Below are 12683 nucleotides of genomic sequence, written 5' to 3'. Positions count from 1 at the left end.
AACAATTCCAGGGTGAGAAATCTATGATATTTTAATTTTGGAAGCCTAGGAGCTAGACCATGGGCTCTTACTAACCTAGCTGTCTGTCCCCTGGGTAACTAATCTAGCTGTCTGTCTGTCCCCTGGGTAACTAATCTAGCTGTCTGTCTTTCCCCTGGGTAACTAATCTAGCTGTGTGTCTCCTGGGTAAGCTGTGATTCCCTGCAGCCCTGCCAGAATTTTGTTAAACACACTCTTGGTTTTTCTGCAGTTACAGAGTGTGATTCTGAACACTGCTACTCAGCAGAGGATTCACTATGCATCTAGAAGCAGCAGTAATGTTTACTTGGGCCTTTCAGATTTGGATTTATTGCCTAGAGACCCAAAATAGGATTCTCCTCACAATGATTCAATAGAAGAGATCCTAGTCAGTCCAAAAAGTCGCTGTAAGTTGTCATTTAGACTCTGCCTTTCAGACCATATTCTGAAGCTGTATTTTCTTACATTGATTATCATTGCTAGCAATCCTAAGAGAAATAGTGGTACCAACTTTACCTTGTGAATCCAATTAACAAAATCTGACAGAATATTTGAAAATTAATTTAGATTAAAGTAGTGCAATTTAGAAAGTGCAAAATTCCAGTTCATGTGATGCATCTTACTTGACACAATTATGTATAGAATATATCAATGGTTGTAGATAACACTGAATAACCTTTGTTCTATATTTCTTTCTCAATTGCATTCCCAAATTAGATAGTGAGGAAAAGATTTTTCAAAGCTTATGACAAAATATTTTTAACCTTTAATAATTCTTGCACTACAGCAGGTACATCTTAGTTTGAAATATGTTGTAGCTCTGAAATTTATCTATTCCATCTAAAAGATGTGTAGGAAACTAAAACCTGGTGATGAAAAAGTTCTCATCATTATTCTTTTCACAGAACATGTACTCTGTTCTTACACTTCAAAGATCTCAGAGTAATTTTACAGTCCTTCCTTCCTTCCTTCTCTCTGATGCTAAGTGATACATCTCATTTTTCTGTACATGTATAAACTGGGGTGAAAATTTACCACCCAGATGGGAGTGGCCTCATCCACACATCTTCCTGGGGATGAGCAGTAACACACACTGTCCCCCAAGTCATGAGCTAACACTACTTAAGAGAGTGCTGCCTGACATAGAAAAGTAACATCCCAGTCTGTGTGCTGGCACTTCAAGAACAGGGTCAGATGATGGCCAGTGCTCAGGCCTATGCCTTCATTGTGCTTTAACTGCTCATACAGACATAGCCACTAAGGCTATACGAGCCCTGGAAACACCTGAATGAGGTAAACACATTATAAAGAGATTAATCTTTAGCCCTGCAAGGGTTCATTCACTGTGTAGAACACATGGTCTCTGTATTTTTTTTTAATTTTTAACTGACTGGTACTAGCTCTGTGTTTTTATTTTGGCGCTGCTTTTACATTAACCTGCTACTCTCTTAATATGATAAGAGGTGGAGAGCCTTGGAGAGCAGAGCGACAATGAACCTCTGTAACCGAAATGCTAATCAACTCTTAAAGCATCTCATTTTTATTAAAATTAAAGAGAAAAGCAATTAATTTAATTGGAAAATTAGATCAATTGGAAAATTGGAACAAACAAGAACTAGATTTTGGTTTTGAGAGACGTGGTAATCTTTGCTGAGTTTGTATTCAGCACTGAACCAAAAAAACGTTGAGCTTATTTGGACACAAAGAGAAATACAACTGATGTGGCTCCACCTACATTAGGTGAATAGAGAGGAACTGAGCAGATTGTGCATGACCTGCATGTTTACAAGATTCTGTCTCCTTGTTTAATTCTTCTGTGACATCTTATGGATATTTCATAAACCACCACACAATTGCCAGCTAGCTAACATCTCACTGAAAATTTTGTATAAAAGTTCAAGGTCAAAAATAATTATTCTGCATATATTCATTTTTCCTACAAGGTGGCTTCTTTTCTGACAGCTTTTTAAAAGCTACTTGTGAAACATCAATGCAATGCTCAGGAGGCATTCAAAATGCCAACTGGCCAAAAGAATTTAACATCAGTTTTACATTAGACTTGAAAATTTGTGCAAGGGCATTTTGTTTGTTTGGGGCTTGGTTTTCTTTGTTTCACGGAGAGGCAACCATACCAGTTTGTACAATAAACAGAGAAGACCTTGAGAACCCAAACAGCATTGCCACTCTGGACTAATGGGGGAAAAAGCCGGATAGAATAAAAATTTATGAACTTTCTGTCCATGTGTGCAAATTCGGCCCCTTTATGCCTTTGGTTAGTTCATAACATTTTGGAGAAGGGGGGGAAAAATGGTTGTTTTTGGAGGTAATTTTATTTCCATCCACTACCTCAGACACTTTTAGATCCTCACACTACAGTGTGCTGTATGACACCCCAAAGAAATAAACTAAGTTGCCAGACCCTTGTACCTGCAGTCAACTTAGTTATTTCTGAGAATAAAGCAGCTCCATATGAGCAGAGCACTCTTGGCAAAATTAGCTAAGGGTCTATGTCTGACATCACCAGCTGTAGCTGACACACACACCCAAGCTGGAGCAAGACAAGTAGCATGGAGCTCACTTGAAAAGTCCTCAGAAGGAGGTGGTTGCCTTGTCTTATGTCTTTCCCTGTGTTTTCAGGAAAAAGCCTTGGATATCCCTGTGTTCTGAGCAAGCAGCACAGAAGGAATTCACTAAGAGAAGATTGTTGCCGCAGAGATATTCAAAACAATAAAGTATGTGATGGATTCCATTGGCCATGGAACAATAAGAAAAAAATCTTTAAAATCTTTAAAAATCTTTAAAATCTTTAAAAAATTTCAGTAAGGTTCTTATAATTTGACTTTTGGTCACTGCTTTACTGCTGTCCTTTAGCCCAGGCATTTTATTCCAATATATTTTTTAATTATGCTTTTGTGATGTGCTTGTTTATCACTCTTAAAACTAACTTCAGTACACAGTTATTTTGAGGAATAGTAAATTTTATTGGAACACTATAGGAAAAAGCTGAATTTTAAAATTTCAAGGAAAAGTGTGGAATAGAAGCTTCAAACTCATTTTTTCCACCATTTTCAGTAACAACCTTTAGACATTTATGGACTGAAAGATCAAATGTCTCAAAATCTATTCTCTGAAAACTCTGGCCATATTAGGGTCTCACCAAAAAGCTTTGTAAACATCCCAAACTTGAATCTTCCAGGGTATAACCTTTTTTCAATTTTTAGATTTACCTTTTGGAAAACTATTCAGTATGAAGGATGTAGTGTAGGCTCTAAATGTAACTTCTTGAGTCCTGATAACCTTAAAAATTGAATATCAGACCACTACTATTAATAAATGAATACTAACCTTGTTGTGTTTTAGAGTTGATGCCTTTGCTTACCTACAGGCTTTACAAGTATGCAAATATCCTTAAGGTGAAAACATCAGATGAATATTGGCAATATCCAGTGGACCTCCTTCAACCTTATTCAAATAATTTTTATTACATTTGATAAAATCAGTGTCACTAACATGCAATCCATGTAATCCTTGACACCAGAAATATATGACCAAATATAATTTGGATTAGTGTGAGAGAATATGTCTATAGAATGGAAAAGCAGATCTATGAGTGTGCTTTTCAAAGCTCTCTGTATACTCAATGACATGGGTGTAAATTTCCTGTGTAAAATTATTTGAATTTTTACTTGTAGGAAAATCTGGACTCTTTAGACTCTGAGTTTTTGGGTTTTGGTTGCTTTTATTTCTTTTTTCTTCCTTCCTCTCTTTCTCTGCATATTTTTTACTAAGAAATAAAATTATAATATTTAATAACTATTAGCAATATGCATGTAATTTAAAAAAACACACATTTTCTTGAAATTTAGGATAAGATCACTAGCAGTAAAGTCACAATTTCTTGAAATTGTGGACTAAGAAGTTTTAATGTCATACTTCAACACTTTGATGTATTAAATTTCAGTTGTCCGGTCCAAAAAAAGTTTTAGCTTTGAAATTTAAAAACATTAAAAACATGGTCCATTAGATTGGGAAAAAAAATCTTTGTAGTACTTTATGGAGTTCTTCCTTTTATTTTTTTCCCATTCTTGAGTCCCATGCAAGAATATTAACGACCACAGGAGACATTAAGATCTGGGAAATCTCCTTCAAGGTCTCCAATTAGCACCCTAAATTTTAAAGCTGTGTTAGTAGACCATCATGGTTTCCTAATGGCTAATAAATATTTGAAAAATTATTGTAGCTATCCTGAAAAATTACTTCAAAGGTTTTTATCTCTAGTGAACAGAGTCTTCTCAATATGGATTTTTATAATCACTTTGGGCATACATACATGGAAAAAAGTCTAGAGTAAAATCCACTGCAACTATTTAGCTTGCAATTGTAAAATGTTTGTATGATGCACAATATCTGTTTATCTGGGTATAGAATGATCCTTCCTCATATTTGTTCTTAAGTCTTGTATATTGTGCATGGGAAAAGGTGTGCAATTAAGTTGTTAGGACGTCTTCCCTGCTGTTATTAATTCAAGTTAGTTGAGAAGCAAATGGTGCATCTCTTTTTTTCTCTGTCCACGTTACAAATGGTCTGTGTAGCACCTGTGGGCAAGTTTGGCATATGTACCTATCTGCTGATACACACCCACGTAACATGTGCCTTGCACTACATAAATTACTAATAAATACTAGATCAGGTTGACCAATAAATTCCAGCTGCTTTGTACTGCCCTGTTCAATATAAACCAGCTGTATGCAAGTCTCATCTGGCTGATTCAGATGGATTTACAGTTATTTTGGCTTGGCAACACCACACAAATCAATCCCCCTATATTGATGAGACTTGGTCAATACTTTGAAATCACACAAAATGCATAAGAAAATGTAACCTTTCAACAATTATTTTAAACATCCACTTTTAGAATCTGAATCTGAAGAGATAAGGTCACATTAGTAAAGATAGCCAGTAAAGGTTAACCATTTAAGTCATACATCTGTAAGAAGTTAAAGTACACTACAGCAATTAAACTCATGAATATAGGTCAGCACTCTAATCCCGTGCCTGGTTTAATCTGATCTACAGAAAGGACAACTTTTAAACATTTTTTTTCCAGAGCAAGTTCAATGGGAAATCAAAATATCTGAAAAAAGGATGAAATCCATTTTCTTAACAAAACAAACTTCATCAGAAGCAATCTTGTAAATGATCTGTAGCTTAAAAACTTATTTCTGCCTATTCCTGGAAAAAATCTTTGTAAAGATCAGAGGCCTTTTAAAGAGCAGAAATGTCCAACATCTGTTTCTGTGTTTTATGAAGGCAAGACAAAGATAAATTAGTACCATATGTGGAGCAATATGATTCAAAAATCCAGATTTGTTGGAATTTCCAAAAATAGGTTTCCAGGTTTGTAAAATAAATAAAATCAAAGGTAAAGGATTTTTTTAGTACTTATTCTGAAAAATTAAGAAATTCCTCAATCAAAAAATAGAAAAGTATGGTTTATATATAATACAAAATTTCTCTAACATTTAAGGAAGAGAACTGTGGTGTAAATTAAAAGAGTCTTAAAAGAATCATGCGATGCAAGTATTTAGACTGAATGATGTCCTAGAAGAATCAAGACAAAGTAACATGAGAATATTGCCATTTGCCTTTGGCATTTGTATTTTTGTTTATTTTAGAAAGACCATAGCCTTTCAAAAACCTCTTCTGTCAGGAAAGATTATGTCCTAGGAAGGTTATGTCCTAGGCTGTGACTTGTAAATTTTTCTTTTCTATTGCAGAGGAGTCTTCATTTGACTATTCCCATGAAGAAAGAGACAATTCACTTCTCATGGGCTCCTGTCAGTTTTCATGAGCAATCAGGTTACAGGGTGTAAACAAAGCAAGATGATGATGTCAAAAAGTCTCTCAAATTCCATGGTGCAGTAGATAATGGATGTTTGAGATTGCTGATGTTTTGCACATCACTGTCTTTGTAGCCTCACATTGTGTCTCTTTCCAGATACTTTGCTTCTGCTGCTTTCCAGATACTTTGCTTCAAAGTCACCTCAGCCATTTATTTTTTATTAGCTTTAGATCTTCCAGGATTTGTGTAGCCCCAATATTCTCCCAGGTAGGGGTTAGAATTTGTTCCTAGACATTTTTGGAGTAGGTTTGTACCCAAGGGGTAACCTCTTTCAATGGTAAAGGTAGTTCAGGCTTAGTCTGTGTCTGAAAGAACAGCATGAGCATCAACCACCGGCAGTGACTCTATGTAATCCCAAATGTAATGCCTTGTTGCTGTAAGACATAAGAGGTGCAGAAGAGATGGGGTTTTTTTTATTTCTTTTAGCTACAGAGATTAAACAATCCAACTGAAAATGTTTACAGAATAAAGCAGTAACTAAAATATTGCAAAATTAAGGGAAAAGACCAAGATTTTTTCATAAGTTTAATTGATTTTGAAATTTGATGACACTATAGGTAAAGAGAAAAAATATTTTAGTTCTCAAAAAATAGCATGGTTAATGGATATGCATCCTCCTATGAAAACAGTGTTCAAAACCAAAGTTCACATAGAAAAGCAAAACAAAACCAAAACAAGCAATACCCCAAAGAAACAAAACAAAAAACCAACCAATGACAACAATAACAACAAAAATCCCACAATTTCCCCCTAAAATAAACTGAGAAAATGGCCCCCCACCACCATCCTGTTATGTTGCTAACAGTCCCATGGGGTCACTGTGTTTCAGCTAGACAAGTAAAAGATAAGTGATTTTCACACCATAATGGTTTTCAAAGTGTTGCTCACAGGCCACTGCTCTAGACTACACCTTGAGACTTCTGTAGGGCTAGATTAAACCTTTTCACCAGATATAGAGCTAATAAGTCTTGTTCAATAAGATTGGTAAGTTTCTAACAGTTTCCCTTACCTTTTAAACACAAGACCATGAAAAACAACTAAAAATTTCATTAGACACAAGTGGATTTTAATCATTTGTGCAGTGTAAAATGTGGAGAAGAGCTGCAAAGCTTTTCCTCCCTACCACTATGGGTGTATTTAGTATCTGTATGCATGCATTTCTGTATCTGTACTGAAGGGTCTGGATATTATCTATTAAGTGACCCTGAGATTGGCTGAGTTAGGTAGAACATGGTGCTGATAACATCAAGGTCACAGGTTTGGTGCTCACGTGAGCCATTTGCTTAAGAGCTGGACTCATTGGTCCTTATGGGTCCCTTCCCACTCAGAATATTCCAGCCACTAGTATAATATTCTTGGGGGTCCCTTCCCACTTGGAATATTCTGTGATTCTAGCCACTTGCATAATAATTTTGGACAAGAGATTAGGAGAGGGTCAGTAATTAGTGGCAGAGAAGACTCTGGCACCTTTCTCATTCATTTCAAAAAATGTTTTGTTCCCAACAAATTAATTTCAAAGTGTTTTATTCTCAACTCTCCAGAGTGTCAATCTGGACTTACTTACAAGGATGTACCAGAGAGTGTTACATGATCTTCCTTTTTGAGAACTTGATTAAACGAACTCTTCTCAAAAGGTTTAAAGAAACACTTGGGAACAGTGTGAACACACAGTATTACTAGAATTTACCTGCCATAATACTTGATGTTGCACTGAAAATTTATCTTGAAATTGTTTTTTAAGCAGGAATCCAAATTATACGTTGAATTTTCATTTACAGGTGCTAGATGACTTTAATTTCAAATAATGCAGAAAGTAATTGCAAACAAACTCTAGATTCAGAGCTTGAAGATCAGACTAGATCTTCAAAGAAAATTCATATGGTTTGGTTTACTGTTAATATATAGGTTTTCAATGAATTTCTAAACTCTCATTTTGAGATGGAAGTGCCCTTACTATGACCCTCTCTATCAGAAAAAATGTTCATTTGCAGTGAAACATATGGTTTTCTGACTTTTGGAAACAAAATAAAAATTGAACTTTCTCTAGTCATATTTTATTTTAATTTTTGAACTTCAGAGATGTGGAAATCTCACAGGAAGATGCCATTGGAATTTATGATACTACTTTTATTTGGTTTTTTTTTGCTGTAGCTGCAAAATATTAAAAAAATCCCTATATAAATCAGGAAAAATAAATGGGGAAAGTCAGGTTTTATATGCAAAGTATAACATCGACAACTACTGATAGATCATATTAGGAATTTTTATCAGCATTGGGTGGACATCAGAAAAGAAAATCTTAAGAAAAAGCAAGAGAGGATGATATGATACAGTCAATATTTTGGAAGGTTGTATTATTTTTATTTAGCTTACATTTCATATGTAAATAATAGTACACTTACAATTTTTTCTTGCTGAGAAATTACTCTCAGTATAATCTGATTTTAAAATATTAAATTCTCATCAGCAGTTTGAGGAAGAAGTGAAATTTAAATCATTCAAATCAGAAGAGCAAAATATTTAATACACCAATCATGTAAATGTGTACTTTAAGTGTGCTGTTTATAATATCCTAATGTCACAATGGACATCAGCTCTAAAAATTTGCTCCTCTATCAGAAACACTTAAAAAAGTATGACATAAGGTAGCGTGGCTGCAGTAAGCAGTTGAATGCCACTGTAATTCCTTTGCCTACGTTTCTTGCTTTTCCCCATCTGGAGGCTCCAGACTGCATCTATTGGCATGAACTCTGAGAACTAACAATTTAGAAAAGGTTATAAGAGGTAAAGTGAGTGACCCTATTTGCATCACAAGGGAAGTGCTTGGAAAAGCATAATGTTTTATATAACAAATTAGTCCTTCTTTATCAGTTTGTGCTCCATTGTACCCTTGCAACTTTGACTTAACCATCAAGTCTTTGCAAAAATAAAGACAGAAGAGAAAATCAAAATACTGTATATCTCTTCTATTTTTTTAGCTTTAAATAAAGAGCAGACAAAAATAGTTGCAAAACTATCAATTCTAAGGTAATCACAAAAGGTTGTGATGAAAAGCCCAAAGTGCTCAGTAACAAATGAACACATAAGAATAGAATCATGTACATGGTGCATATATACTTAAGAGTCTTGTATCAATCAAGATAATTATTTCAGTAACTCCACATTTGACATAGGACCTGGACACTGTCCTTCAGCTGGACAAAAGCAGCACCACTGGAACTCATGCTGCTGCTGCATACATGAGCATCAAAACACATGCCAGTTGCTCACCTTTATCCACAATTAAATAGCTGCAAAGGACCTAATCTCACTCTACAGGGAGCAGTCATTAATGTCTAACCTTCATTATCCAGGATAACCTTCTCCTTTCCTGACAGTTTATATGTGACAACTTAGTCATTTGAGTTCCATTCATTCTCACAGCATGAATTCAAGTTACAGTACTTGAAACTAAGTTGACTCCTAGGAATGATCCATAGATGGTTTGAATTCCTGCCAAAGGCAATATATCTTCTGAGGAAAAGAGGGAAAGAAAAAAGACAACAGAGAAAAGCAATAAAAGAATAAGCTTTATGGGAAGAGCAGCTTCTTTTCCCATAAATGATGAATCAATCCATTATATTTGTGATAATCAATACCATGGATCCTCTTCATGTCAAGGTAAAAAAACCCAACTTGGTAAAGAGACAAATCATTATTAATTCATTCATTGCAATAACATTAATCACGACCAGCTAATGTGATATTAATGTGGCTGTAATATATACTTCCATAGATACAGATTTCACTGTAATATAGGAATTAACTACTGTACCATGGTTTTAAAGAGTTATGTAAATTGATAAATAACACCAATTAGGATATTATAACTTTTTTTGAATCTATTGACGTGCTGTGTTCTGGTGGAGATGGGAGGGTGCCCACATCCTGCTCCCGTGCCCACAATTGCAGGTATATTAACTCTCTGCTTTGCATTTTCCATGAGTTATTGCCTACAGCAACAGCCAGTCAGCTTTTCAACACTGTGGTCCCGTTCCAGGAAATATTGATGTGGGAGATTAGTAGTTCTGGGAATGGAATCAAAGCTATGAAGATGCTCACTGGTGCCTAGGAGGAGTTTGGGAGTCACGTGGGCAAATGATGCTCTGAACATCCTCCCACACCAAGGGAGTGTGGAAGGGCATATTCCCAGATATGCCTCCCATAGGAATCTTCATAACTGGCTTCTGCCATATTGTTATGTTTTGGGTAATAATTCAAAACAGACTCATCCTATGTGACCAGTTCTTGAGTGCGGCATGGCACGGCATGGCACGGCATGGCACGGCATGGCACGGCATGGCATGGGCACTTGGACAATACAGAAGGACCTTCTCCTTTCTCACTCAGCACAGCACTGAGTTTAGCAAGGCATTACAGCCCTCTGCTGAGGCTGCCATGTGTTAATGGAGGACAGCCCAGTGAAGGAAATGGAAAACTGAAATATCAGAATGCATAAGATAAACAATGAAACAAAAATAGTAAACCACCTTTCTACTTAAAACACTGTATAGATTCACTGTATCCCTAATCTCACTTAACATATATATTCCATGGAAAGTTGTAAAACTCCAAGATGATGATGAAAATTCCACTTTGAATAGTAAATTTTTCTAAAGCTCCAGTAGTTCCTTTCAATCAGTATTTCCATGACTGCATGATTCAAATTACCCGTAGAAAAGATACAATTTTCTTGTATAATCTACCTGTTTTTTTCTTTGAAGGAACAGGTTTAAGTGCAGTAATGAGCTTGTAGCAGCACAAACTCTATATGTGTTTGCAGTTCTGCAATCTTGGTTCAGATTTGTAGACACCTGACATGTACAGAGCACCCATGTTTAACCAGTTTTCTCTATATATTAGTCCCAATACTTGTTGTCCACACCAAAGTCTGTTGTAGACTAGTCTGAAACATTTTCACAGCAAACTAATACAACTATATTTAGCATGAACTATCAGATTTTGTGTCTGACAGTTTGTTGCTCCATTCAATGCAGCAGCAATGCAATTTGATCTGCTTTGGTAACTGGAAGTGAAAATTATTGTATTCTAAAAAGTATTTTGGAAATTCTCTCTGCCATCCTGTAATTTTTCAGACCTCTGAAAATTGTTTTTTTATTCTTTAAATAATTTTTTAAAGAATATTAATTTTTTTTTTATTTTTTATTCTTTAAAATCCAATTATGCATGTAATTTGCAAATTGTTTTTATCTCATGTGGGAAGGCAAGGGGCAAACAAATATTGCAAAAGTTAAAAGTCATGAATATAGTTTGGAGCCATCAACAATATTTGAACCCAATACTATAGCTTAGTACCACAAAAGGTTCTTCCTACTATATTTTTAATTAGCAAAACTATTAATGACTTCTGTACCTTTGCTGCTTATCATAGAACTGGTCAGTTAAAACTTCCTGACTTCCATCTTTTGCCTGTCGTGTCTGATAACCCTCTGGGAAAGTACTTTTTATAAGTGCATAATACAATAGGAACTAGATCATGGCTGACATATTTACTAAGATCCTATCAAATGGTCATGAGCAATTACTCAAAAGGAGCTTTATCAATGAATGAGGTTTGTGATAAGCTGGGAAGGTTAATATTTCTGTCAAGAGCATAGATATCTATTCACTGCATAATCAGGATCACCACAGAAATACCTCAATATCATTTATTACAGAAAAAGAAGATACTTTTGAAAGTATTTTTGTTAAAAATCTCTGGTATATGATTTTCTCCTAGCTTCTGAATGGTTTTGTAGCAGCAGAGAAGGTATATAGACCTGAAGGTAAAGGGGCACAGTGGACATGGGATAAAATTTGGCTAGTCTTAAGTATTATTTTAGCTTCCAGAAATGTCACTTTCATATACATGTGATATTAATTTAAAATTATTTTGATTTACTTTACTACAAATCAGGAGAAAGAAGACACAGTAATTTTAAGAATGTTTCATATTTTATCAGGGGTTGTTTAAATTGACAGAGGTAGCTTGAAATAATTCATTATTATTATTATAATGTTGATTTTATTTCTGTTATAGCTGTTTCTCCTATTTTAAAACCATGAAAGACACATGAAGATTATAATAACAATGGATCACTTATTGTTCTTTCACTCAATTGTTTTAGTTTCAAGTATTTTAATAATGCACGTGATTTTCAGTATGTTTCTGATACAATGCTGGAATTGGAAAAAAGGAACAGAAGATAAAATGAAGGTCAGTAACTGTTATTCTTATAATAAATCACAGGCATCTTCTATTTTAACCTTATCTTAAATTTTTGTAGCAAATAGATTGGGAATTTTCTGGGTTTTTTTTAAAAAAACAGGTCCAAAATATAACATTCCTGAAAGCACTCAGTAAGCCTCCAAATCTCTTGATGATACCCAGAAACATGGTGTTTCTTGGTTTGTTTTCTTTTTAGAAATGGAAAAATAATTATAAAACATATTGTGCTAATAAATCAAAAAAGGCGCTAGAAATAATCTCATAAAATGTTATGGCTTAAATAATGCCCTTCATCAGTATTCTTTGTTTAACATTTTATGTTTATTGATAAATGAAGATGCATTTAAATAATTCAAACAAAACATTAGCTGCAAGCAAGGAATTAATAATTGATAGGGCTGGAAGGGCTTTTTTTCACTTGGGAAATAGATAATATTAGCTTAATGTGGGGTTGTAGGAACAGAGGAAATGTAATGGATCTGCCTGCTTTAAACT

The sequence above is a fragment of the Molothrus ater genome, chromosome 6, assembly GCF_012460135.2.
Source record: "Molothrus ater isolate BHLD 08-10-18 breed brown headed cowbird chromosome 6, BPBGC_Mater_1.1, whole genome shotgun sequence".
Lineage (NCBI taxonomy): Eukaryota > Metazoa > Chordata > Aves > Passeriformes > Icteridae > Molothrus > Molothrus ater.
This window is presented reverse-complemented; position numbering follows the sequence as displayed.